The sequence below is a fragment of the Pongo abelii genome, chromosome 10 (genome assembly GCF_028885655.2).
Source record: "Pongo abelii isolate AG06213 chromosome 10, NHGRI_mPonAbe1-v2.0_pri, whole genome shotgun sequence".
Taxonomy (NCBI): Eukaryota; Metazoa; Chordata; class Mammalia; order Primates; family Hominidae; genus Pongo; species Pongo abelii.
In genome coordinates, this window is record NC_071995.2 from 27,199,153 (window position 1) to 27,226,282 (window position 27,130).

A 27,130-nucleotide genomic window follows, 5' to 3' on the forward strand; every position below is an offset into this window, starting at 1 on the left:
TTATTGGTGTCCCAGGTAACAACCCAGGTAAGTGTCTCAGCGTGGTGGGCAGCTCTGCGCCCATCAGTCACTGGAGACCAGGCTGGCAGAGGCTCTGCCACCGACAGTCAGCTTCCAGGGTGCTCTGGCCATGGGCATTCCAGCTGGCTGAATGGGGTAAAGAGGAGTCCCTGGCCAGAGGTTTCCTCTCATGCAGATGAGGCAGAAGTTCCTCAAGTCTCCCACATTCATATTCCATTGGCAAATGTCCAGTCACATGGCTACACCTCACTACAAGGGAGACTGGAAAATAGAGTCTCTCCATATGCCCAAGAAGAGGGGAAGAATAAAAATAGTGGAAAGCTGCAGTCTCCATATACTCTTTGATTATGAAAAATTATAAATAATTAGCAACATGCATTGCAAGGTCTCTGATATGGTTTGGATCTGTGTCTCCACCCAAATCTCATATTGAATTGTAATTCCCAATGTTGGGGGAGGGACCTGGTGGGAGGTGAGTGGATCATGGGGGTGGATTTCCCCCTTGCTGTTTTCATGATAGTGAGTGAGTTCTTATGGGATCTGATGGTTGAAAAGTGTGTAGCACTTCCCTCTTTGCTCTCTCTCTTCTGCTCCACCATGTGAAGATTGTGTCTGCTTCCCTTTCGCCTTCTGCCATGATTGTAAGTTTCCCGAGGTCTCCCCAGCCATGCCTTCTGTACAGCCTGTGGAACTGTGAGTCAATTAAGCCTCTTTTCTCCAGAAATTACCCAGTCTCAGGTATGTCTTTATAGCAATGAGAACAGACTAATACAGTCTCTAAGAATGCTATACAAACACAATTAAATATAGGAAATAAAAGGTTAATTTTTTTCTATTATGAACATATTTAACAAGGTAAAAACCAAGGCAGGCCTCTCTGATTTTATGTCACCACATCAAACATATTCTTGTTACCAAACACACAGAGGAAATAGCCAACTCAAAATAAATCATGTTCTAAAAGCTGGAAATTCATTTTCTCTTTGAAACAATGTTCTAAAAATGGCCAGGTTCCAAAATTATTTCAAAAGGACTTATTTATTTTATGTGTTACATCAGCAATGAAAAGTAGTGGAAGACAATACTGTACTATAGCACTCAAAATGGAAAAACTGTTAACTAGAAAAAATTTAAAGTACTTTGTGTGTGTGTGTGTGACAGGGTCTCATTTTATTGTTCAGGCTGGAGTGCATCGCACAATCACAGCTCACTGTAGCCTCGATCTCCCAGACTCAAGCAATTCTCCCACCTCAGCCTCCCCAGTAGCTGGAACTACAGGTATGCACTACCATGCCCAGCTGTTTTGTTTTGTTTTGTTTTTATTTTTTAATTTTTGGTAGAGATGGGCTCAAGCAATCCTCCTGCCTAGGCCTCCCAAAGTGCTGGGATTACAGGTGTGAGCCACCATGCCTGGCCATAAAACACATTTTTATTTTTTTGAGACGGAGTCTTGCTCTGTCACCAGGCTGGAGTGCAGTGGTGCGATCTCAGCTCACTGCAACCTCTGCCTTCTAGGTTCAAGCGATTCTCCTGCCTCAGCCTCCCAAGTAGCAGGACTACAGGTGTGCACCACCATGCCCAGCTAATTTTTGTATTTTTAGTAGAGATGGGGTTTCACCATGTTGGCCAGGATGGTCTCAATCTCTTGACCTTGTGATCTGCCCACCTCAGCCTCCCAAAGTGCTGGGATTACAGGCATGAGCCACTGTGCCCAGCCAGTACATTTTTAATAAGGAAATTAAGTGCAACTAGAGAAGCATATGGTGGGGAACACGGAGTAGGAAATGAAGGCTTCAATATAAAGTAAATTCTCAAAAGCATTGGGGCAGTGGTTCTTTATTTGAACACACACCAAAATGCATGACTTTGCTATTTCTTCCTTCAAGGTTTATCACAAGCAAAATTCATATGCTTATCAGCTTTGTGTTATAGGTAGATCTGGGGAACAAAATGGGAGGGAGAAAATAATGAATGGAAGGGTAGGAGGAGAGGATTCTATAAGGAAACAGGAAAGAGCTGAGAGGCAGCAGAAAGGAGGAAAAGGCTTCCAAGTACAAGTCTCTATGTCTACATGTGCATGTAAAGAAAGCGATGGCAGAGGAAGGACAAGGTTGAGGGTTAGGGCAAGGGACAAAGACTGACACATGCGTGATCTCTTAGGGGAAAGGAGGAGAGCAATTTGGAACTGAGTTTTCCCTGGCCCAACCAGCAGGAATTCAATTAGTGCCTGCAGTGCGGGTCTCGGGCTGGGGAGGCAGTGTGCAAGTGACCAAGTGTAGAGAAAGGATGTTCACGCGCTGAGAGGAATTCAGGGAGAGGCTGACCTCTATTTCATTTTTCTTTAATTGGCACAAGGAAAGTTCATGGTTTAAAATTATGCAAGGATAACATCTTAAAATGCAAACTAGAAGCATCTTCATGGCAGAGGATTCTTAAACTAGTCCAGGGCAAAAAAAAAGCTACTACCTCTGCACAGGAGGACCCTGGTGAATAGGCCCAGCCTCCTTGCATCTTTTAAGTACACATTTATTTTCTTCTTTCTAGCTGTTATATTTCAGCTCAATTTAATAGTTCCCCTACTGCTTACAACATGACTTCTGATATGCTTGATCTTGGGTAAAATGGCAATTTGGAGCAGCTCGATCTGGGAGTGAGCCCTGTGTCTTAAATACAGTGGAGGGCTGTTCCCCAGGAACCTGACTGCTCACAGATCATGGACAGCAAAGCTCACCAACGGATGCTGGTTTTTCTAGCTTGACAACTGCATGTACTATAATCAGACAGACCTGACATTTGGGTTCCTCTAAAATGGCCTTGAATTGTTTTCAAAGCAGTACTTGGTTTAATGGTGGCACAAGCAACAATAACTCATCGCCATGAGTATCAAGAGCCCGGACTGTAAAGCCCAAACACGAAACAAAGATTTCTTTAACTTCTGAAAATGACAGTCCCCTTTGAAAATAAACATAAATTGTCATATTGGCTGCAAACTATTTAATCAAATGTTTTCTGTGGTTTCAGAGAATACAAAGACAACCCCATACATGTCAGCACAATTTCTCTCACCAATTTCTTTGATTCCAGCTTATTGCAACATTAATTATTTCTCAGCGATAAAAGTTGAAAAACAGAGGATAGAAGTGGTATCAAGTTTAATGAAAACAAATGTCAGTACAGAAGGCTTTAAAAAAAAAATTTCTGTATTCTGTCTCAAATCTTAACTCTGACCCTAATTAGCTGCATTATCTTGGGCAGGTCACTAGAGATGTGTAGATTTGATTCCTCAACTAGAAAATGAAGGGATTGGATGATTGGATGATAGCAGCTCTAGGACCCCTTCCAGCTCAACAGGCTGTGATGCTAATTTTTCAGCTTAAGTTGTGCCATGACAGGGAACTTTCTTGGCAGTCTGTGGTTGCTTGGGATGCAGTATCCTGCTTCAGGCCTATGCAAATCTGTCCTGAACAGGTATCTTATAGCTGCTCTGGTCTCTCTGCTAGAGGCTGCTTAGATGGGAGTGAGTCCAGGGAAATCGTGTACCCAGCTCTACAGAGTTTTTGAAAAGCTGCCATATGACTCTTAGAAGGTTTTCCCATACGTTCTGACTACCAAGTCAACTTTACAGACAAACACAAACAGACACTCACAGTCAACACTAATAAATCCTTTGAACATTAATCTTTTGCTCAGCCCCTGCCCTGCCATGTAGAATTCTTTCAGAAAAATAAAGCCAAGTCTGTACTCAGACTGTGAATAAAACATTGATTTTTTTTTAACAATAACACATCAGAGGCCTGGTTTACCAGTATTTTTTATTATTATTTGCAGTAATAACCTCTGAATAAGAATATTTATCAGCAGAAGGAACCAAAACGAAAAACAAAAACAAAGAAGTGCCTGAAGGAAACACTTATATTTGTCCATCTGGGGACTAACAGCCACATCTGATGTTAACACTCATCTCAGAATCACCAGCAGAATATCGAGTTCCCTCTTTTTCTCCTCCTGAGAGGCTGAGTTTCTGGTCTCACACCAACTCCTTGTCCCATCACAAGAAAGCATCTCACTAAAAGGCCAGGCTTCTCCCAAGCTGAAACTTCTGGTTCCTATAGACAGACTAAGGTTAATAGCTGACACGAACTGAGGCCTACTCTATCTCAAATACAGTTAATCCTTCCACCATACTGTTTGGAAAATACTCATTATCATCATTCCCTTTTACACATGCAGATATTGGGGCCCAAATAGATTAAATAAACCGCCGCATGTCAGCACCAGCATCACCACTATAGACAGATGCTGATGCCACACAACTCACAACTTGCCTGGAGCCATCTCTGGTCCTCTGTTCTCCTGCCCTTGAGGGTAGAGTTAGCGTAGCCAGGATGAAAAACGAATTTAAAAAGTAACAAACGGCATCTTCTAATGTCCTATTTTTCATTCAAATATTCTGTCTTTTAGAGAATTGTCTTGTTCAGGCTCAGGTCTCTGAAGAGAGCTCTGAAAAGTGGATTAATTTGCTTTTCATTTATCTAACAAAGACTCACTCAAGCACCTCTCATGCACAGTGAGTACCGAACTGGCTATGAAAGAGAAAATAACACCCAGATGTTGTCCATACCCTAGAAGGATTATAACGCAGTGCCTAACAGCCTTTCAAACCTCTGCCACGCCTATTTACCTTCCAGTACATCTTCTTTTTGCCTTTGTAACTTTATGCTTATATTAAGAAATTTTTTACTAATTTTTAGTAAATGACTAAATGTAAATGACATTTAGCAATAGTAAAATGACTATTGCTCTTTTATTACAAGAGAGGAAAGGGGAGACTGGCATGCTAATCTATCTTTGATTAATTTCAGATACTTGGATTCTAATAAATAGTGTTTTGTTGTAACCAACAATTCCCAAGGGAATATCAAGTGCTAAGATTTAAAAAAAAAAAAAAAAGAAGAAGAAGAACTGAAAAACATCTCTGCCCTGAGGAGAAGAAAAACATTTCCTTTTCTTCGTTTACTCTCTGAAATTACACGGGGCTGAATAGATTATCTACTTGTGTCTGGAATCACTGGAGTGTTGTTCAGGGTTTTTTTTCAGTTTGATAAACTATCATAACCACTATAAGTATGTGGACTTTCCAGTTTTGAGAGCCAAGGGCCATCAAGTGACAAGAGGCTATTTCTTCTTAGGGTATCAATGTTTTGTTAATTTATTTGTTATAAAGCTTTAGTGACTAATAGAGTTCACTGGATAATGACTTTTTTGGAAACCAATGCTCAGAAATTGATACATAAATTAAATACTAGGAGTGAATGCATAGAAAAAAGTATAAAACAGACCACAGAATTATATTCAGTGAATATTATGTTCCTAATGTTGATCTCTCTTCAAGACTTACCTGTTTTGTTTTCTGGATTCTTTTAGCTGTATTTTGAGCTGCTCTTTAGGGCATTATCAGAAGCTGGAGCAGGCTTCATGTTCCATCTCCTCTTCCAAAGGCACCAATTCTAATTTGTGATTCACAGATTCAGAACGCTAAAACTAGATGCAATATTCAAGGAAATTCTGTAAGCCTTCGTTATAAGAACAATACACCCCCATCTGGGAATGTAGTCCTCTTGGAATACACACACAGTCTTGAGGGGGAGGCACAGGAGCCATGGAGAGGAAAAGGGGAGTCCCATTAGCCAGCCAGATCTGCCAGCCAGGACTGAGGTTTACCCAGGAGGCATATTTTCAGATCATCCTTCCATCTCAGAGAAGGTTCAGGAAGGCAAAGCGACTTGCTCCGGTTCACGAAGATAATTCATGAAATATCACTCACAGGATTGTTTCCTAGGATGGCCTCTTACCTGGTAAAAGAAAGAAAAGAGTAAAATGCATATAGTTATCTTAGTCGTAGTCATCAATGGGTTATTTTCCCAATTTGCTTGGAAAGAGACTTGGAAACTTACCAGTCACTCTAAAATAAAGTAGATTAACTTACTTTGCGAGGTGAACAGTCCATGGTGAGGCCTTGATGTTGCAGGACCCGCCCAATCCTCACTGACTCCTCACCCTCAGCACACTCTGGGCACCAGGTGAAAGGAACCTGCCTAATCCAGACTCTCAATTTGCAATTCCACTCTGATCTTTTCACCTTGAGCTGGTGCCAATTCTATCAGTTATCTTTGATTATTGCATCACTCTTTAATTATCTATTGCAGTGGCAGATGCAGACTTTGAAGCCAGACTTCCTGGGTTTGAATCTTAGCCCTACCACTATCTAAGGATGAAATTGTGGGCAAATTACTTAATAGATACAATAATAGTACCTAATTTATAAGAGTTATTATGAGGATTAAAAAAGTTAATATGTGAGCACTTAGAACAGTGCCTGGCACAGAATATACTAAAATAGAAAACTGTTTGCTTTGATGAAAGTATATGTTTACCAAAGAGCCCACAGATAATAACAATTATTACGATGATGATGTTATAACAATACTTATATACCCGGCACTGTACTTTACACATATTCTAATTGATCCTCACAATAACTCTGTGTGTGCCACTAGTGCCACTAATATCATCTTCCCCTTCCTGCCGCCCCTGTTTTTGCAGATAAGAAAGTTAAGGCCATTCTCTCTCCTTCTCTCCTTGTCTTTCTCTCGTTCTCCTCTCTCCTGCTCCCTCTCCCTCTCTCTTTTTTTTTTTTTTTTTTTTTTGAGATGGAGTCTTGCTCTGTCAACCAGGCTGGAGTGCGGTGGCGCGATCTCGGCTCACTGCAACCTCCGCCTCCCGGGTTCAAGCGATTCTCCTGCCTCCACCTCCCGAGTAGCTGGGACTACAGGTGCCCACCACCACGCCCAGCTAATTTTTTGTATTTTTAGTACAGACAAGGTTTCACCATGTTAGCCAGGATGGTCTCGATCTCCTGTCCGCATGATCCGCCCACCTCGGCCTCCCAAAGTGCTGGGATTACAGGCATGAGCCACTGCGCCCGGCCCCCTCTCCCTCTGTTTCTTACACTCCTACTATGTGACAGCTGGCTCCCCTTTCCTTCTGCCAGGACTGGAAGCTTCCTGAGGCTCTTAGGAGACGCTAAGCAGATGCTGGCGCCACATTTCCTGTATAGACTGCAGAACTGTGATAAGCCAATTAAACCTCTTTTCTTTATCAGTGAAAAAAAAGGGGGGCAGAAAATTAAGACCAGAGAACTTAAACAACTTGCTCATGATCACTTGGGTAGAAAGAAGCAGAGCCAGGGTTTGAACTAAGATCTGTCTTGGTATCTTTCCAATCTCTCCAGAAAAGGGCCTTAGAGTTCTTTTTATAAATCAGTTGTCTCACTTCCCATACAGGTCAGGAAGGCTGGGCTCTCCGCAGAGACTGAAGAGCAACAGGAAGGGAAAGGTTTCTCTTGGAAGGTGGTAGGGGTGAGATGATGACACCGTAAATGTGTTAACTAGCTCACCCCCTGCCTTCCACCATGCCACATGGTGCCCATGCAGACTGTGCTGCTGGGGGCCACCCCAGGTCCTTTGCTTAGCCGATTACAGTATCAGATGCTCTGATTCCAGCCAAAGTGGTAGCATTTCTCATTTCTATATCAGTAGTTCTTGGAGTCATTTAATTCTACCCCAGCCTTGGAGTAAAGGGAATTTCTTTTCCTTTCGCAGAGCAAAAAAAAAAAAAAAGGCAAATATGATTTTCCTCTGTTCCTTCAGAGCCCACAGTAGGCGATATCTTGCCACTCTTGCCCCACACCCACCCATTCTGTTGTCAATGTCTGAAATGGTGTCTTCAGCAGAAGGTCTGGGGCCAGTGAAGGGCCTGGGGAGGGAAGAGAAGTGGGTACTGAGGTTGTTAGAGTATACCAAGCTCCTGTCCCACCTCCGGAGCTTCCTGTCCACCTCCTCCACTCCCTCTCTGCACCCGAAGCCTTCACCCAGCACCTCCCAGGACAACCTCTAGGCACCCCTGTGAAATTCAGGTGAATCAAGTACATGGTCTTCGTTTTTCCCAAAAAAAAACCATCCAAAGCATCCTTGCTGGGTATAGCTCATCAAGCTAAATTTAGGAAGGAGGGCCAGGCGTGATAGCTCACGCCTGTAATCCCAGCACTTTGGGAGGCCGAAGCAGGTGGATCGCTTGATGCCAGGAATTCAAGACCAGCCTGAGCAACATGGCAAACCCCTTCTCCACCAAAAATACAAAAATTAGCCAGTCTCATAACTCAGTCTCAAAATAAATAAAAATTTAAAAATAAAATTAATTTTTAAAATTGATTTAAGAAGGGGAATAGCATGGGAAGGATGTCTACTCTGTTCCCCCTCCCTATATTATTTAACTGTCAAACTACTAGAAAATGTCAGGGAAATTGAAGTTGAATGTTGTTATATGAAGAGTGGTGGAAAAACTGTCTGAAGAGAGACAGAGGTGACTGCAGAGGAGGCTAGGGAAGATAGCAGTCCTAGTGGGCAGCAAAAGGTATTGGCAGAGGAAAGGTAAGCAGGCAAGCATATTTCTAGGGCTAGTGGGAGGCAAGAAAGAAGGAGATAGGCAAGTAGGCCTCAGACATAAGCCTTAACCCAAGGCTCCTCTTGTCCCATCCCAGACTGTCTAGACCTATCCTAAATTTTCCTAACATCCTCAGTTCTTCCCCTATTGGGCACCTTGTCTCAGTCCCAGAAGCCACCAACAGCTGCCACTCTGTGGCACAAAGGGTGGGTGAGGGGAGACAGGGTTCCTAAGCCCAGTTAGGAGATGTGTTCCTTGCATCTGTAGTTGTTCTTTTTTTTCTAGTTATTCTTTGAATATATATTCCTTTACAAACAAGGTCATGGATGTTGTTTGGCTGCTGCAGTACTTTCCATAGTATGCTTTGCTTGTTATAGGATTATTAGGGGTTGGTCTGCAGCTGTTAACCCATATATGAGAGTGTTCCCACGTGTAGTGAATAAGTGATGCCCTGCCCAGATCCCCTTCTTGGGGTGGTGCACATCTCTAGCTGTGGGATTAGTTGCTCTTGGCAGGTTAGCCTTGCCCTTCGGGGAACAGAAGTTCCTTCCCTGGGGGTTATCACTGACCCACTGCCAGTGAGTGACTGACAATGGGGGTACAAAAGGCCAGGCTCCTTGCCTCAAGGGGACCAATTCTATGGTGCCACTCTTGCTCTAGGGTTCTGTCTTAGTCTGTTTTGCGTTGCTGTAAAGGAATGCTCAAAGCTGAGTAATTTATAAAGAATTTATAAAGAATGTTTTGTGTTGCTATAAAGGAATGCTCGAAGCTGAGTAATTTATAAAGAATTTATAAAGAATGTTTTGTGTTGCTATAAAGGAATGCCCAAGGCTGGGTAATTTATAAAGAGGTTTATTTGGCTCATGGTTCTGCAAACTGTACAAGAAGCATGGCACCAGCATTTGCTGCTGGTTGGGACCTCAGGCTGCTTCCACTCATGGCCAAAGGTGAAGAGGAGCCCATGTGTACAGAGATCACATGTGAGAGAGGAAGCCAGCAGTGGGGAGGCAGTAAAGGGGTGGAGAGCATCAGGCTGTTTTTAACCATCAGCTCTCTCAGGTACTAACAGAGGAAGAACTCACTTCTTCCCCCTACCCAGGGAGGGCATTCACCTGTTCATAAGAGATCTATCCCATGACCCAAACACTGCCCGTTAGGCCTTATTTCCAACACTGGGGATCACATTTCAACTTGAGGTTTGGGAGGACAAACATCCAAACTATAGCAGGTTCCCCACAGGATCAGATCAAAGCCAGTCTCCAGCTGGGGCCACACCTTTTTTTTTTTTAGCTTTATCCTCTTGCTCCATTCTACCTCCCACATTCCCCTCTCCTGAGAGACCATTCTCGATAAGACATTTGCACAAGAATCTCTGTCTCAGGCTCCTCTTACAGGGCATCTGACCTACAACACATGCTTATTCACATTTATTAGAAGACCTTTGTTGTCACCACAATCACCAGATACATCACTGGGTAAACCAAAGGTGAGATGAGAAGCAGCTTGATGGGACCCTCAAACCAAACTTTTACATACAAACCAACTCAACTGAAAATATGCCTAATATCTGTTCTCTTGTTGACACTAACCACATTCTATCAGATCCGAGATGAAGATTTATTTATTCAAAGGTAAATTTTTTCTCACTACAGAATATGAAGTATACTTATCAAAAAGAAGTAGCTATATAGCATTTATTATTAACACATTTGTTATAGTTATTTAAAATGTGGCTGGATGATTCCAAATTATCTTGTAATAATTATTCTTGCTATGAAAGTACAAATGTCACATTTTAAAATCAGTTCCTGGGTGTTTTTTTTTTCCCCATGAACTATAAACTCTGCTATTAAGGATGGTTGGGTCCCTGATAAAGAGGCTCTGGTTAATCTAGCAGGGTTTTAAAACAGATCAGACTTCCAGTTTGCAACTAATATAAATATAATTAAATACATGAAGGAAAAAGCAGAACATAATTTAATCTTCTGCTATGATTCACAAGTCATGTCAGGGTCATCATTATAAACCTCAATTACAGTACTGCAGAAATGTAGTGAGATCGGTGAATGGCATTTAGGTTGAAAGAAAGCTAGATAGACCAGATTTTATTGCATGTATTTACAAAGATGGAATGCCATAACATCTGGTACCTCATCCACTGTTTTTCCTCCAATATTCTTATCCTAGTATAGGTTCTTGTAGAGTCCCCCATACTTAATCTCAGCTGACTAAATCCATTTTTCTAGCCTACAATGGAAGAATCATGACTTTTTAATTTTCATGGAATTATTCTCTCAAATAACTTCCACCTAAAGAAGGATCCAATCATAGTTTAAATCCGATTTCTTAATGTATTTCAATGTATTCTTTTTGGTACAATCTGTTATATTTTCCATTTATGGTTTATGCTTTCTATGCTATATTTTATTAACCAAATATACTGATCATCATCTTCCTGACCCATGAGATTATCTGAGTGTCTTTTAAGGGGTTGTTTACGATTCAGTAACTAAACATCTTTTTTTCTTTTTTTTTAAGAAGAAACTATCATTAAATGAATAATTCCTATAATCTGAGAACTGTTCGCTGTTTCTAAAAAGATCCTTCGTATTGGTCAAATAAATCACAATATTTACAAAAGTTTGCAGTGTTTCAGTATGTAAACAAAATTTTCATTAGGAACGAGAAAGAATACTATATTTACTAAGTTAACACATATATACACTGAAGATGAGAGGTGATATAATTTATTTTTCTTTTCCATCCAAATTATCAGTAATAGTGGCTAAATGGTAGGATACGCTAAAAAACTCTAAGTGACCCCATTTTACAAATTAAAGAAGTAAGTAAACATTAGAATGAATACAATTAAACAAGAGAGGCTGGGCACAGTGGCTCACACCTGTAATCCCAGCACTTTTGGAGGCAATTCTATTATCCAGTACAAGTTTAGCAAGCAAATTCAAAGAAGTCTGTTGTGCAACCATAGTCTTTGCAGTAGAATCTGCTGTAGAGCCTATTATGAGGGATCAATTTCTTTCTTTCTTTCTTCTTTTTTTTTTGAGACAGAGTCTTGCTCTGTTGCTCAACCTGGAATGCAGTGGGGTGATCTTGGCTCACTGCAACCTCTACCTCCTAGGTTCAAGCAATTCTCCTGTCTCAGCCTCCCGAGTAGCTGGGATTACAGGTGTGCACCACCACACCCAGCTAATTTTTCTATTTTTAGTAGAGATGGGGTTTCACCACATTGGTCAGGCTGGTCTCAAACTCCTGATCTCAGGTGATCCACCCACCTCGGCCTGCCAAAGTGATGGGATTACAGGCGTGAGCCACTGTGCCCAGCCAAGGGACCAATTTCTAATCATTGCTTCATTTTCTTCATACCATGGAAAAAGACCCAACAAATGATGCCCATCTGGAAGGATGAAGGCCTCCTGGCAATGTTCTCTTCAACCTATGATGTAGGTTAACAAGAGTGGACCAGTGTTCTGTTTCTGAATGATTATGGAGAAACAAAGGTACCATTAAAATTTCTAACCCATATTAGCCCTTTATCTTCCATCCATGAAGGCATAAGTTTGTCCATGTATAAAGCTGGCAGCAAAACCCTCCACAGATAAAAGTATACCCTATGGGTGCACACGGGACCACCCCTTTTCCAATTCTATTGTTCACAGAAGCATGAGCAAGAAAAAATTAAGAGGTATGAGTCTCATGACAGCAGAGAAGTCTTGATCTGTGATCTTGGGAAAGCTGTCCATGACTATGGTGCTGTCTGCTTCTGGAGAAAAACATCTCTGGTCAGCTTTACCTTAAAGTCTCCAATAGATACACAGTTCCAAGAGTCTAGAGGTGCCCCTCTGAGTTGTGGGATTATGGACCCATAATTCAAAGTCTCAAAGTTTTGCTACATGTGGGCAGTAAGGGCAGTCTTTCTCTGATACTATTCCCAGAAGACAACAGTCTCCAGATTCTAGATCATGAAGGGTTTGATTGTCCTTAGTTAGTGGATCAGGAAAAGCTTCCTTGACCTGATGAAAATACACATTAACATAATGCATTGAGGCCTCACAGCATTTAGTCATATCAGAGTTTAGGAGCAGAAGATACATGAGGTTCTAAAATTAGGGGCACAGGCTTTCCAGTGACTATTTCATTGTCTTCTATTGGAAGCGGATCTGCAACATGTTTGACTATGACAATCCAGTCAATTCAGTTAGCTTTGCCTAATGCTATGATACCTAAAAAAACCATATTAAACTGTTTTACAACTTGTCCAGTCAAACAAGTACCTTTATTCCTAGAGATTTCTCCAGGAATGCCCCATGGGGGAAAACACATTTCCTACTAACCTTTTAGCTACTGTAATAACAGCATCAGCCTCCTTGCATGGGAAAGCTTCTATACAACAAAAAAACATGCAATGAAAATGGCAATTGAATGAAATCCCTCTCTATATATTCAAAGAGATAGCAGAAATGTACCTGAAGTTTTTAATGTATTTCCAGGATTGTGAGCATGACAAACCAAATGTTGGTCATAAACCATTTTCACAATTTAGAACATTCACCGCACCTAATATGTATTTTAAATTTGGATCATTTTCTGTCTTCAGTGATAACTTATAAAGTGCAGAGCCTTTAATAATGGAAACTTTAAGGGCTCAGGAAGACCCAAGCAGCCATTTAGGCTTTCCATGAATCTATGATTAACATTGGATTTAAGTATCAATTCTGTTTCTCCAATTCAGGTGCATAGCACTGTTTATTAAATGGGTCATCATAGGAAATTTGACTAGGATCATGGAGTTCATTCAAACTACACAACTTAACGATTTCAGTGCTGACTGATTTAGCATGAAAATCTCTGGCAGAGTATTTCCTTGGTATTCAATTAATTCTTTTCCTGCTTGGATTAATAGTTTTATAAATAGTCTCTTCATGAGTTCTGGGAATTCTTACCCAGTCCAAATTATATGAACCTAAAGCTATCAGACACATGTATTCAAGAGTTCTTTCCATCCTTTCCATGAATCTCCTTGAAGGCACAATTCTCTAGGATTTTACTTGCTTATAAAGAGTTTTCAGAAATGCATCAAAATTAGGCAACTCACTGTGGAAATGACTCAAAATGGTCACGGTTAAAGACACAATTGACAAGCAAGTTTGTTTATTTCTGCAGCCTATGATGTTTTGCTTTTGTGTTTTGTTTGTTTTTTTTTTTTTTTTTGACAGGGTCTCCCTCTGTTGTCCAGGCTAAAGTGCAGTGGCACAATCACAGCTCACAGCAGACTCAACCTCTCAACTTCCTGGACTCAAGTGATCCTCTCGTCTCAGCCTCCCCAGTAGCTGGGAACACAGATGTGCAACACCATGCCTGGGTAACTTTTAAAAAAAATTTTTGTAGAGATGGGGGTCTCACCATATTGTCCAGGCTGATCTCAAATTCCTGGGCTTAAACAATCCTGCTGCCTTTGCCTCCCAAAGTGCTGGGTTTACAGGCATGAGCCACTGCCCCTGGCTAGCCTATAACAATTTAACATAATTGTAATTACGACTAATAACATACAGCAAGACATACCAGATTTTTAGGAATCTCATACAACTTTGGAATACAAAATAATGTATCCATAAAAATATAACTCGAAGAAAGTTAAACATCATTTTTTATTTGACAATGTTTCCTATATAATTTAATATATCAAATAATCTTGTTTACTATCTCTCTTTTGGATGCTGCAAGGGCCCTCTGTAACATCCCAAAGTTGGTTTGAGGTCAAAAAGACTTAATTTTGAACTTGAAATTTAATTTTGAAAAGCCTGTCAAATACATCAAAGGTTTAAAACACTTAACCAAAATAGGAACAGAGGTCACTTTAAAATAATAGTCATTCACTTAGCCAAAGTGATAATTAAAAGGTTTTAAAAAGCAAAAACCTTTATCCTTTGATAGAGAGGGGACTCAATTTAAATAACCAAAAGACCCACTAAAGACAGCAAGAGGCAGAATTTTGACAGAATTGGTCTCTCCTCTCTTCTCTCTCTCTCTTTTTATGGTTTATGTAAAAGGCGAACAAAAATCTTTTACTAACTCTTATTAATTCTACATGAAAATCTTATGCAAAAGAAAACCAGTTTTACTTTTGTATTAACGTATTACAAATACGTTGTAAAACCTTATAAACAAATCCATTTAATCTCAGTCAGCTTTTGACCACACAAGATTTCCATAAACCTTTTATAATCTGACAAAATTTTTTCTTCTATTTTCCCAACTGTCTATATTTAGTTTTATCTACACCTTTTTTTATTCCTTTCATTTGAAACAACCTTTAAGTAACTTCACAAAGTTTTTTCAACACACTTTTTTTTTGAGACGGAATCTTGCTCTGTTCCCCAGGCTGGAGTGCAGTGGTGCAATCTCAGCTCACTGCAACCTCTGCCTCCCAGGTTCAAGAGATTCTTCTACCTCAGTTTCCTGAGTAGCTGGGTTTACAGACCTGCGCCACCACACCCGGCTAATTTTTGTATTTTTAGTAGAGATGGGGTTTCACCACATTGGCCAGGCTTGTCTTGAACTCCTTACCTCAGGTGATTCACCTGCCTCAGCCTCCCAAAGTGCTGGGATTACAAGCGTGAACCACCGCGGCCTGGCCACACACCTTTTTATGCCTTTACCACTTTCCTTACCAAAAACGTATCTTGCTTTTCTTTATAAACTCCATATGCAGAATTGTTAACCCTGATTTCTCGTGAAAACTTAGGAAGTAAGTAATTTTGAACTATTTCACGTAAGGTTTTTGGGTTTGTTTTTTGAGACAGTGTCTCATTCTGTTGCCTGGGCTAGAATGCAGTGGCGCAGTCACAGCTCACTGTAGCCTTGACCTCCTGGGCTCCAGCAATCCCCCAACCTCAGCCTCCTGAGTAGCTGGGACAGGCATGTGCACCACACCCAGCTAATTTTCTGTATGTTTTGTAGAGATAGGATTTTACCACGTTGCCCAGGCTGGTCTTGAAATCCTGGGCTCAAGCAATTCACTTGTCTCGGCTTCCCAAAGTGCTGGGATTACAGGCATGAGCCACCACACATGGCCTGTAAGTATTTATAGATGAAAATAATTTCATAATTTTTTATAAAGATGTTTCCTCAATTTTTTGTTTATTAACAAATCTGAATATAACTAGCTTTCTATGCCATACAAAAATAAGATGCCAACATATAAAGTTAAACTTCAGTTTAATAATCTTTCAGAATTTTAACTTATTTAGAAATGACTCGGTTATCTCATAATCATCTATTACTTATTGTAATATAACATAATTTTAAGATTTTAAATTACTTAAAATAATTTAGAAACTAACACAGGTATATTCCCTAATGTCTTCCCTAGCAGTCCTGGGTTCTGAGTACTCACATGGTACCTAGGACAGCTAAGAGGGCTGGGCCATTCTGAGTCCTGAAATTACGCTCTAGGTATACAACTCAGGACAGAGTACAGAGTTTTAAAGAGGATGCCTGGAGGATCCGATCACTCCCAGGATGGCCAAGAAGGGGTGACTCTTGGGCGTGACTCTGCTTTGAAGTTACTGGTCTAGGCAGTGAGGACATGACTCTAAGCCTCACCATGGCCACCTGTCCAGACTCCAGAAGCTCAAAACCAAAGACAAGCTCACAGGCTGGGCATGGTGGCTCATGCCTGTAATCTCAGCACCGGCCAAGGTGGGTGGATCAACTGAGGTCAGGAGTTCAAGACCAGCCTGGCCAACATGGCAAAACCCCATCTCTACTAAAAGTACAAAAAGTAGCCGGGCATGGTGGCATGTGCTTGTAATCCCAGCTGCTTAGAAGGCTGAAACAGGAGAATTGCTTGAACCCAGGAGGCAGAGGTTACAGTGAGCCAAGATTGCTCCACTGCACTCGAGCCTGGGCAATAAGAGTGAGACTCTGTCTCAAAAACAAAACAAAACAAACAAAAAACAAAGACAAGCTCACAGTAAAATGTGTGCAAGGCTTGGGGGAGCAAATCAAATAAGTGTTAAAAATATTACAAAATCAAGGCCAGGAATGGTGGCTCATGCCTGTAATCCCAGCACTCTGAAGATCTCGAGGTCACAAGCTCAAGACCAGCCTGGGCAACATAGTCAGACCCTGTCTCTAAGAAAAAAAAAAAAAAAATATATATATATATATATATAGAGAGAGAGAGAGAGAGAGCTGAGTGTGGTGGCACGTGCCTGTGGTTCCAGCTACATGGGAAACTGAGGTGGGAGGGTTGCTTGAGCCCATGAGGTTCAAGATTGCAGTAAGATGTGATCATACTACTACACTCCAGCCTGGGTGACACAAGAAAGCTTTGTCTCTTAAAAAAAAAAAAAAAAAAAGCAGAATCAGCAGTTTCATGACCTTAAAACATCTATCAGAGACAGCATAGACCTGTCTGACCAGTAGACTAAAGCAAAAATGCCTGAATTATATTTAACTGACAATTCTGAAGCTATTTCTGTAATTGCCTGATGGGTTCTTTCTGCCCGCTGCCCAGGCAAACTCAATTCACTGAAACCGTGGCATTGTAGTAGAGAAAAAGTTTAACTGACGTGAGGCCAGCCCATACAGGAGAACTGGAGTTAGCATTCAAATCAGTCTCCCTGAAGGCTGGGAGACTAGGGTTTTTTGTGGACAATTTGGTGTGCAGGGGCCTAAGGAATGGATACTGCTGATTGGTTGGAGATGAAATCATAGGGGTTTAGAAAACAGTCCTCATCCCCTGAGTCTATAATACTTCTGGATGGGGCCACAGGACCAGGTGAGTCATGAGTTATGGATCTGGGTGGGGTCAGTCTGTAAAACTTCTCAAAAAAACCATCTTAGTTTCTACAATAGAATGTTATCTATAGGAGCAATCAGGGAAGCCACAAATCTTATGACCTCTGGACACAAGACCCCTGAGCAGTATGGGATTATAGAAACTATGCCTACATGTTAGCGGAGTTCAGGCCCTCCCATAATCCTATTCTTGTGGCCTTTCCTTAGTCTTACAAAGGTGGTTTTTGGTCCCTGAGCAAGGAGGGGATTGGTTTTAGGGAGGGACTATTATCCTTGGTTTCAAGTTAAACTATAAACTAAATTCCTCAGAAAGTTAGCAAGGCCTATGAAATGACTAAGGACAGTTTAGGGGTCAGAAGCTAGATGGAGTCAACTATGTCAGATTTTTCTTACTGTCATAATTTTGCAAAGGTGGTTTCAACCCTATTGTATTTTGCTAACCATTTAAATGCTATCTTTAGTTACCAAATATTATCACATACACATAACACACATAGACATACAGACATAAAGACAGAAGCCGATCTTATAACTTTCATAAACAATTCCCATTTGCTGGCTTTCAAATAGTCTCTTTTCCCCATTTAGACTATCAATCTTCCAATTACCTAATTCATTGCCCTAAGCAATTGTTAGGCAATCCTAAATTTGTACTTCTAAAGGGATGCTCTTAGGTGGAACACGGTGAAAAATTCATATCTCAAAAGCACAGAGCTCAGACTTCAGGCCTAAATACTGTACCACTGGTTCCCTAAACCAAGGAAGAAAAGTGTCAGTAAAGGCCAGGTTAAGACAAGATGGCAAGGAAAAGCACCTTAAACAATGGTAAGATTTATGTTAAATCAGTGGTAAGAGTTTCTAGTGACCCAGTCCTCCCTCTTCTCAGTGTAGATGCCCTTACAGATGGAGATTTCCTTCATAGATGTAAATTTCATTTACAAAAGGGTTTCAAAGTAGCCAGCTAAATGTCAGAAAGGTATATTTTGGAGACCAACTTAGTTCAATAGGCGGTCTTCTTAACTCAGCTACTGTTTCTTTGCTAAAATTACTGAGTTCGGGGCAGAGCTCATTACTGAACTGTGCAAAGAAAGCATTTTATTTTCTTTCTTCTTATTTTTTTTTCTTTTTTGAGATGGAGTCTTGCTCTATTGCCCAGGCCAGAGTGGGAGTGCAGTGGTGCAATCTCGGCTCACTGCAACCTCTGCCTCCTGGGTTCAAGTGATTCTCTTGCCTCAGCCTCCCGACTAGCTGGGATTACAGGTGCGCACCACCACACCTGGCTAATCTTGTATTTTTAGTAAAGACAGGGTTTCACCATGTTGGTCAGGCTCGTCTCAAACTCCTGACCTTGTGATCTGCCCGCCTGGGCCTCCAAAAGTGTTGGGACTACAGGCATGAGCCACCGCGCCAGGCCAAAGAAAGCATTTTCTTTGCCTGGACTCAGCATGGATAGCTCTAACAAAGAAGCAAGCTTACTTTACCTAAGGGCTTACCTTTTTGTCTTTTTATTGAGACAGTCTCACTCCATCACCCAGGCTGGAGTGCAGTGGTGTGACCATAGCTCATTGTAATCTTGAACTCCTAGACTCAAGCAATCCTCCTGCCTCAGCCTCTCTAGAAGCTAGAACTACAGGCATGAGCCATCATGCTTGGCTAATTTTATTTTCATTTTTTGTAGAGATGGGGCCTTGCTATGTTGCTTGGACTGGTCTTGAACTTCTGGCCTCAAGCGATCCTTGCACCTTGGATTACAGGCATGAGCCACCACAGGTCCTCTATCTTCTATAAATACTTTATCCAGCTTTCTTTTCCCTTTCAGGGCAAGACAGTAACAATGACAAAAGGTTAGAAGATCTAATTTTTCTGATTAGTCACTTAAGCTTTTTATTTGCCTTTTACAAAGAATCTGTTAAAAGAATCTGTAAAAATATTGGAATCTTTTTAGAAGCTTCTGAACTTCAACAGCCATCCCTGGATAATACTAAATTGGGAGACTTCATTTTTATATGTACTTCCTAAAGTGCAGTGTTGTTCATTTGGGATGTTCCACCATGACTTTAGATTACCTTTAGTAAGATTTCACCATTTCTGTAAGTGTTTGCTGCTTCCAGGGCCTACACCTCACACAGATATAGGTAGGTGTAGCCAGAAGGTAGAGCACTCAGTTCCTCAGAAATTAAGGATTCCTTTATTTATTTATGTATTTATTTATGAGACGGAGTCTGGCTCTTTCGCCCAGGCTGGAGTGCAGTGGCGCAATCTCAGATCACTGCAACCTCTGCCGCCTGGGTTCAAGTGATTATCTTGCCTCAGCCTCCAAAGTAGCTGGGATTACAGGTGCCCACCACCACGCCTGGCTAATTTTTGTATTTTTAGTAGAGACGGGGTTTCACCACATTGGCCAGACTGGTCTGGAACTCCTGAGGTCAGGTGATCCGCCTGCCTCAGCCTCCCAAAGTCCTGGGATTACAGGCCTGAGCCACCATGCCCAGCCCAAGGATTCCGTTTTTACATTGAATCTTGTATTTGGCTCTCAGATCCCCTTGATTAACTTGACTAATGATTTTTCCCGACGGAAGCACACAAGAAAAAGAAACAAACAGTATAGAACATAAAATTCCTTGTGAGTTTCTTAAACCCAGAGTTCATACCCCTGCAGTATTGCTATTAAAATATTTACTGGCAGTTTCTATCTATATCCGAGGCATCTAACTGGATCCAAGCCAGTTAATTATCAGATCCAATCAAATCCTGGACCCAGTCCAATGTCTATCGACTTCCAAACTCAGCTAAGATCAAAAATTTCCTCAAGCAAGCTTGAACAGCTGAAAACGGCAATGTATGGAGCTTCAGAATCTGAGAGAGAATGTAGCCACAATCTCCAGTTGCTGCAAGAGAGCAGTGGACACTGCGAGAGGACGGGCCCAGCAGGTACCTCTTGTGGTCACTCAGTGCTCCTGGGGGGTCACTGGGAGCTCTACTTTGGGATCCATTTCTGACACCATCTGTTAAAAGAAAAACTTTAGACAAATTAAATTTAGCAGAGCTCAATTGAACAAAGAATGACTTGTGAATCAGACAGACCCTGAACCAGGATAGCTTTGGAGTGACTACAGTGCTGCTGAGTGGTTGGAGAGAATTTACGGACAGAAAAAGGAAAGCGATCTAAGAAAACAGAAGTAAGATACAGAAACAGCTGGATTGGTTACACCATGACATTTCCCTTATTTGAGCATGGTTTGAACAGTTTGCCACCTCTGATTGGCTGAAACTTGGTGACTGGTACAAGAGTAGGTTACAATCTGTTTAATCATTGGGTTATAGTTCACTATGTATGGAGAACCTTTAGGTTGAACTTAAAATATTGAAGGAGGCAGCTTTAGGGTAAATTTAACACTAGGAAGCTGTAAGTAGTTTATTATGGGTGACACATAGAGTTGGGGAAGAAGGGGGGCAGAGGTGGAAAGACGGGTAAGACCAGGTAATAAAGAATCTTATGTTATATTCATAAGTCCATAATTTACTCTTGCCAGCACCACATACCTATTTGTTTAAAAATTTTCATTTCCATAGCCCCCCTAGACTTCCTCATGAATTTCCTAAGACTTTGACCTTGATGAATTGATTCATTGACAATCCCTTCTTTATTTTCTTATTTTTATTTCTTCACGTTCCTATGGTCCTGAGACCACTCCTTTCTGAATACAAGCATCTTTGCTGGCCTAGAATATAGTCACAACTGTGTTTCATGGACTTTACTGAAGGTGGAACAACTGTCTTCCCAGCATCCCGTCTGTACTGGTCCATTTGCATTGCTATAAAGGCAATTTATAATTCACAGTTTATTATGGCTCACAGTTCTGCAGGCTTATAGGAAGCATGGGATGAGCATCTGCTCCTGGTGAGGCCTCAGGGAGCTTCCAAACATGGTGGAAGGCAAAGGTGGAGTTGGCATATCACTTGGCAAGAACAGGAGCAAGAGAGAGAGGAGGAAGATCACAGATTCTTTTAAACATCCAGATCTTTCATGAACTCATTACTGCAGGGAGGGTACATAGCCACACATGAGAGATCTGCCCCCAACATCCAAATACCTTCCATTAGGTCCAACTCCAACATGGCGGTCACATTTCAACAGGAAATTTGGAGGGGAAAAACATCCAAACAATATCACCATCTTACATGCTGGTGTTCTTTGGTGGGCTGTTTGGGAAATGCTGGTCTAGATACATTTCTCAAACTTGGCAATATGACTCCACTGGACATTAAAAAGGGGTTTCCAGGTATTTCAAGATAAAGGGATTTATCCTCAGGAGCTGCAAATATAAGCTAGGTTTTCTTACAGTGTTAACATCTTGATTTCAGTTACATGGGTCACCAGATTGATACAGATTTTGCTGAGGTAATAAATCACTGCTTCAGCAATCTTAACAATCAAGTCAGTTATCTAACGATGATTTGACAAGTAATGAGGTCACATGTCATTTCCTGCCATAAGTAATTCAAATGCATTTAGTTCATAATACACATGGCTAGAAAAGCATCTAAATCAATTCCTACGATCAGAGAGAGAGATGTCCCCCTCACCATGAAGCAGAAGTTACAAAGAAAGGGGGGAAGACGCTATGCAGTTGGCCTTGAATATAGAGAAAGGGACTACAAGTCAAGAAATGCAGGTGGCATCTAGAAGCTGAAAAGGGCAAGGAAATGGATTCTCCCCTCGATCCTCCAGAAGGAACACAGCCCACACTTTGATTTTAGATTTCTGACCTCCAGGTCTATAAGATGATCAATTCATCTCTCGATATGGCCTCCTCCTGTTCATTCCCACTGCTCTCCAGTTTAGACTCTCCCTTTGGATTTGCCTCTTTTCTGAATCCATCCTCTCAAGTTGTTTTCTTAAAAAGCAAATCTTATTATGTTACAGGGTTTGAAGTGCATGAATACTCACTGACTCTAGTTAGACTCCTTTCCTGGAATATCATTAGATACCAGAATTAAGGTTTGTTTACAATTCCCATCAAGGACATTTGATGTGATCTCAGGAAGGCTTAACAGGGATGTGATTATAGCTCAAAAAAAAAAAAAAAAAAAAAAAAAAAAAAAAAAAAAAAAAAGCTTAAAACAAATTGTACTACACTCTGAAGAAAGAATGCATTAACCAAATGGGCTAGGTAGGGTAGAGATTTTTCTGTGCTTATCCAGCACTGAATGGAGGCAAATTCACTGACTTTGGTAGCCATCAGTAAGACTGGAGGTGAGGATACCTGGATTTTTAGGAAGGGTTTTTCCTAAATAGTAGGTATTGTTATCCAATCAGGAAGTTCTGTCCTGATTTAAATGCTCATCATATAAGAGTTAGTTATCAGGAGTCAGTCAACTTGCTCACCTCTAGATATGATAACACTGAGGTCCAGATCCTCCTGGTGATCAACACAAACTGGATTAAGAGTCAGCTACTCGGTCAGATCCTGAATCCTGGTCCAACGATAACCACACTCTTGCCTGCTATAACTAACCCCTGCTTCAAGAAGTACACAAAAGAGGGATCACTACCACAGCCAAAGAAAGGAGGACAGTTGGGTTTTTTTGTTTTGTTTGTTTGTTTGTTTGTTTTTTTGAGATGGAGTTTCGCTCTTGTTGCCCAGGCTGGGGTGCAATGGCGTGATCTCGGCTCACTGCAACCTCTGCCTCCCAGGTTCAAGCGATTCTCCTGCCTCAGCCTCCCAGGTTGCTAGGATTACAGGCATGTGCCACCATGCCTGGCTAATTTCGCATTTTTAGTAGAAACGGGGTTTTTCCATGTTGGCCAGGCTGGTCTCAATCTCCCAACCTCAGGTGATCTGCCAGCCTTGGCCTCCCAAAGTGCTGGGATTATAGACGTGAGCCACCGCGCCCAGCCGAAAGGCAGAACGTTCTAAGAAGGAGAGGTCAACATTGGCAAATGCCACAAAGGGCACAAGATGGGAATTAAATTTTTCCATTAGATTTGGCAATTAAGCAATGGCTGATGTTGTTCAGTGGAGCGAAAGGCTGAGAAGGGTATGAGAGGTTAGGAAACATTCACCTTAAGGCTAGGGAACTCCTTTGAAGAGTCTAGTAGGGTTAAGGGAGGATCCATGCCCTCCAGGTTGACTTTTAAATCATATTCCCTTTGGTTTTGCATTTGAATCACAGCGAACTTTCTCCTCTCCAAATGTTGATTTGACAAATTTAAGTCTTACCATGGCTCTCTTCTCAGTCCACCTGCAGGTCAAGGAACTAATGAGGTGTGGAGTAACTAAAGGTCAAAAAACAAGAGGAAGAAACAAAAGGCCAAAAAACCCCAAACCTTACATCAGGTCCTGAGTCAGATACGCTGTAACAAATTCTGCTTCAAGTTTAATATTCTTGTTTTGATGATGTTTAAAAAAAGAAAAATAAAAGCAAGTGTCTGGAAAATTAAAAGGCGGGGTGGGGGGGGGCATTTTAATTGAAATGCTTTCTTGTATCTCATCCACTATCCGCACCCCATCGCCCTGCAAATTAATAGCTGTTGCGGAGTTGGGGTATGTGTGACCACAAAATCCAAAGGCTGAATTTTGCCCAGTGCCTTGAGTAATTGCATGCCACACACAAAAAAATAGTAGAATACTGAAAACGACATACACATCTGTATTTCCATATGAAAGCACCCGTTTCCTTTCTTGATTATCTGCTATTTTTAAAGGGGTTGGGAGTGCAGCGGGGCGGGGGGATGAGGCGTTTTTTCTGAATCCGAGCCCAGCTCTTTCTAAACTTTTGTTACTCACGTCCGTTTGATTCATTTGCTGTGTTTTTTCTTTTCTTTTTTTTTTTTTCCTCTCCTGCCTCTGTCATTGCCTGCTGCTAAGAGGGACGCTGAATCACAGCCACTGCAGATGAAAAGCAATTCAAACCCAGTCCTTGGAGGGGGGATGGAAGGGCTCTTTTTGATTTTTTTCCCTCTGCAGAAAAAGCCTCCTACTTTCCGGGTGACCGTAGAGTGCAGTTTGACAAGTCTCAGCCCCGGGCGATGGAAGATTTTGCCCGTGGGACAGTCACGAGCCACCGGTCATCTCCCCGCGCCCGGCTTTCGGGTCCTCAGGCCTCCGTGCGTCGCGGGCCAGGCGACGGCAGGGGGACGTCGCGGGCCGGGCGAGCGTGGCCCGGTGGGCCCGAGGGTCGCGCCGCGCTCTCCGCCGCTTTAAAAGCTCCCACAATGCAGCGCTGGCGTCCCAGTTCCGTTACGAGGTCTCTCCCGGCGCCGGCGAGCGGGCCAAGCGCGGGCGGGGCGCGGGGGAGCGGCGGCTGAAACCCGAGCGCCCGGCCGAGGGGGGCGCCCCCGCGCCGCTCCTCTCGCGCGCTCAGCCGCGGCCCGGTGAAGGGGCGGAGCTGCCCGGCCGCCCGGCCCGGCCCGGCCCCCAGCCCGGCCCCCAGCCCAGAGGCACCGGCCGCGAGAGCGAGCGGGCCGCCGACTCCTACGCCCGCGCTCGTCCGGCGCCCCGCGCCGCGCCCCGCTCAGCGTCTGCCGCCCAGCTCCTCGCCCAGCCTCGCCGAGCCTCGCCCTTCCCGCCCGCGGCGGCGTTGGCGCTGGGGGCGGCTCCGCGGCGTCTCTACCGCTGGCCGAGCGCTCGCGCACCGCGGCACCCCCGCTAGTGGCGTCCACACTCACCTAGCGCGGGCCGGGAGGTGCGCGGAGAGGGAGCGGCGGGGGGCCGGGGCCTCCAGCCGGTGCGGGGCGCGCGGCGCGGGGAGCGCTGGGGAGTGCGGCGCGGGGACGGGCGCTGGGTGGCAGCGGAGCTCCGGGTGCCGCCGCGTCCCCAGCGCCCCGGCCGGCCCCTCCGGGCGGCCTGCGGGGGCGGCGCAGTTGCGAAACTGAGTAAGTATTAACTTTACTTGGCGGCGGCGATCCGGGCTGCGCCGGGGACCCCGCCCGTCCCGCCTGCAGCCTCGGAGCTGCCCTCCGCCCGGTTGCCCCTCTCTCCGCACCTTGGTTACCTCGTCCGTTCCGCCCCCACCCTGCCCCGCCACGGGCTCCAGCTCCCTCTGCGTTCACCTTTCCTGGTGTGTCACCCTTTGCGCCTCTCCTCGCGGCACACAAGCCGCGGACTGAAAAGTACGAGCTTGGTCTTTGCTTTTCTGCTTCCTCCCAGTGTCCTTGGCAAGGGAGTTTAGAGGCCACTTTTCTTGCGAAGGGAATTTTATGTCTGGTTTTTAAAATATTTTTTCCTCCGGATGGAAATCGGATGCTCGCTTGCCGGGTGGCGGTTTGGTGAACGCTTTTCTCCTCTAAAAAAATATTGGTTTATAGGTTTTTAAATTTTATTTGAACTATTAACCATCTGCGTTCTATTCTCCTTTGCCGCCAGTCCCTTTGGGGAGGGGAGTCCAGAAGAAGGGACGTTCAAAGTAATTCTGACTTGCAAACTAGAAAGTTTGAGAGGGTAAATCGCACAAAGCCGGAAGATTCAACTTGAAGGGACGCGAGCTTTGAATGTGGGTCCTGGTGCGGCACTGGGTTTTAAAAGATGAGTACTTGGGTTCGGAATCCAGTGTTGCGTTGTTATTTTAGCATCATAGAGCCGCCTGGTGTTGCTAAACCACTACTTTCCCAGCATCAAATGGCATCTTCAACAGTGCAACGTAGGATATATAATTGCGGGTCAATATTGTTCCTGATCTTTAGGGATTTAGAAGCGAAATGAATGCAAATCACGTTTCATAGCTGACTTAAACCTGTCAGGTTAGCCCTGTCAGATTAGCATTAAAGCATTTCATTAAAAAAAAAAAAAATCCTCTAGCCCTGTGACAGCAGGGACGAACATTTATGGATTTTCCAGTAGATTGTGGCTCAGCAATTCATTAGATCTGCTTTGTCCCCAGGAAGCATTTTTAAATATATATAAATCTCTGCTTTTCTCTCCATTAGATTAACCACTCATTCTGGTAGGGGGCCCCAGGTAGTTTTTATTTTCTTTTTTGCCTTTCATCTTGGAGTTGCCAGGAGTTGCCATCATGTTATGAAGGAACAGAAAATGAGAAGCTTTCTTAATGGGTTTTCGACATCCTGTCCTTTGCCTGAGTGAGGCGGTAGTGAATGCCGCCAGCTTTCTGCAGGGAGAGGTGCAGGGTGGACGCAAAAATCAGGACGCAGGAGACAGCACTATCATTTGGGGAAGTGGTTTGTGTGAGTTTTATCTTTTAGCGGGCATACTAATGGTACTTTTAATTTTATTTATCTCCATGAGGCACTCTCCCCAAACCATAAAATTACACATGACCATCCCCCACTTGAAGAAGACTGAACATATGTTTGATGATTATTCTATTCAAGGATTAAATACAACAAAATATAATTTGTAATACAGATGATAAAACCTTTCAAAAATTTCCCCCTTCCTCATTTTTTTCCTCAAGAGTCTCCAGGTGGTACTTTCTGTGATGGACACAATTGGCAGTAATGCATTGAGTTCTTTCTAGGTTTATTGATCAAACCTTATGTCTGGGCTTTAGTAGCTTAGGGGTGCATTAGAGGGCCCTGAGAGGGAGCAAATCATGGGGCTGTGCAGGCAGGAAAGGCACTTCACTTTGCAGAAGTGTCAGTGTGCTTCAGGAAAAAACAGTTACAAAGAACAGAGTGTTTAAGTTGTTTATAGGATGCATGTTTCCTGAATTTGGCATTTGGTTCAGATATTTGGTAATTACAGATTTAAAATTCGACATGGTTGTATAAGTTGTTTTGCCTTTTATTTATTTTTTTAAGGTTGCAACCTTTTAACCTGAA

General features: G+C 42.8%; 1 protein-coding gene and 1 long non-coding RNA gene across 11 annotated transcripts in view; one reads left to right on the forward strand and one right to left on the reverse strand.

Moving 5' to 3' along the window:
• Positions 1-11,197: 11,197 nt before the first annotated feature.
• LOC129049087 (uncharacterized) lies at positions 11,198-25,059 on the reverse strand. Of its 2 annotated transcripts, XR_008511868.2 has the most exons (3): positions 22,736-24,769; positions 18,840-20,366; positions 11,198-12,554 (listed from the first exon to the last, which is right to left on the reverse strand). It is a non-coding gene; the product is annotated as an uncharacterized LOC129049087 (long non-coding RNA). The 2 variants fall into 2 exon arrangements; XR_010135742.1 differs by lacking the exon at positions 11,198-12,554 and having other exon boundaries at positions 19,004-20,351; positions 22,736-25,059.
• RASSF8 (Ras association domain family member 8) overlaps positions 24,787-27,130 on the forward strand; it is a 130,518-nt gene continuing 128,174 nt past the window's right edge. For 4 of the 9 annotated variants that reach the window (XM_024257072.3, XM_024257074.3, XM_024257075.3 and 1 more), the window contains exon 1: positions 24,787-25,225. The gene's annotated coding sequence lies outside the window, so the exon portion shown is untranslated. Of the gene's footprint in view, positions 25,226-25,400; positions 25,463-27,130 lie in introns of those variants that run through there. The other 5 variants (XM_054527000.2, XM_054527002.2, XM_054527003.2 and 2 more) reach the window with 2 other exon arrangements.